The following is a 1552-nucleotide window of genomic DNA, read 5'->3' on the forward strand; positions in this document are numbered from 1 at the left end:
CCACAGGAAAACTCGTGGACTTCACCACAACTTTCACATTTGCCATCGACTCGCAAAATAAAAATCTCCATGGAGACGGGCTCGCCTTCTTTTTGGCGCCAAACGGGTCTTCACTCAACCGTACTAGCAGAGGCAAATCTCTTGGCCTCCTTGTTGGTGTGACTTGTGGATATTGACTTACTTTCCTCACACACCAAGAATTCCTATTATAATTGTAATTGATTTACTTTAATTCTTGATTTCCTACTGTAAATAGATTTAGGAATTTATTATTTACTTGCCCATTCAGGTTTCGTTATATTAAAAATATGACCTCCTACAAGGAGAAGAATACATAGAAAATTCTCATAAACAAATATTCTCTCATAGTTTTCATATTTTAGCATGATATCAGAGCAGCGATCTTGAAATTGCTAACTCTAGTTTCAAACCCCTGCCGCCGATATGGGGGTTGATGATTTTAACAACCCTCATGGAGGTAGCACCACCGACTCCTTCTCTCCTTCTCAAACAACCATAGCCGAGTTGAGTGCCTAGATGACTTATCTCCTACATATGTAGACTTTGGCCTCGAATCTGATCCGGAATCAGGATCCCATTTTGACGACCCCGACCCCGATCTCGGCTACGACGACGACGACGACCTTGACCCTGTTTGGGCCTAAATTCGACACACCAAAGAGATCCAGAAACAGGCCCGTGGTGAAATACTTATCCAGTCCCAAAAAGACCCAAAGCTGTCATATTGGGCCTTTGAAAATCAGCCCACAAAATATTGTTTAAACTCAAGCCCAAGAGACTAAAGACACATTCACGTGGCTACCTCACCTCTCTGGAAAGTCAGCAAATCCAACTAGAGTTTTTATGTAAGAAGGGACGTTTCTGAAAACACTGCCGAGAAAGAAAAATCAAAGGGGCGTCTATGATCAGAGACTTTTTGCTCCAAAGCAACACACCGTCTTCTAAAAAGATTTCGCAAATCACGTTTTCAAGAGCAAGAGACAGGGAGTTGTTCAGAAAATACAAAAGAAAAATCAAAACCGCCATAGGATCAGCTCACACAGACGGTGGCATTAAAATAAAAAAAACCGTCAGCCAGGAAACCAGGGAAGGGATCGCTATAGGAAATGACCACTGGGAGTCTATCTGCCATAATTGATAAAAATCTTTCCTGCTTTACGTTTTTTGAAAAATCTTTTGCCGCCCATTATTAAAATTTAAAACCACCTTCAAAAGGAGGGTCTCTTATAAAAACAGAAACAGGCAAGAAAGAAAAGGGACATTCTTTTCATCAATCAATCAAAAAATACAAACAGGAAAACAGCTCTAGATCAGAATTCCAAAGTTCAGACTTAGAAAATAAGTCCTCTGAAAGCGAGATCCCTCTCGTTACAAATTTGGTTCAGCAAAAGCCAAAACAAACACAGCTTGAGTTTTCACAAATATGAAAACCTCAACAAATTTTATAGCATAGTTCCAGCTTGTTAAATCCTCGAGAATAGCCACTTCTGTCCTTTCAAACTGAAGAAGTCGCAGTTCTGCCCGCTCGAAA

This window comes from Prunus persica, chromosome G4, assembly GCF_000346465.2.
Source record: "Prunus persica cultivar Lovell chromosome G4, Prunus_persica_NCBIv2, whole genome shotgun sequence".
In the NCBI taxonomy this organism is placed as follows: Eukaryota; Viridiplantae; Streptophyta; class Magnoliopsida; order Rosales; family Rosaceae; genus Prunus; species Prunus persica.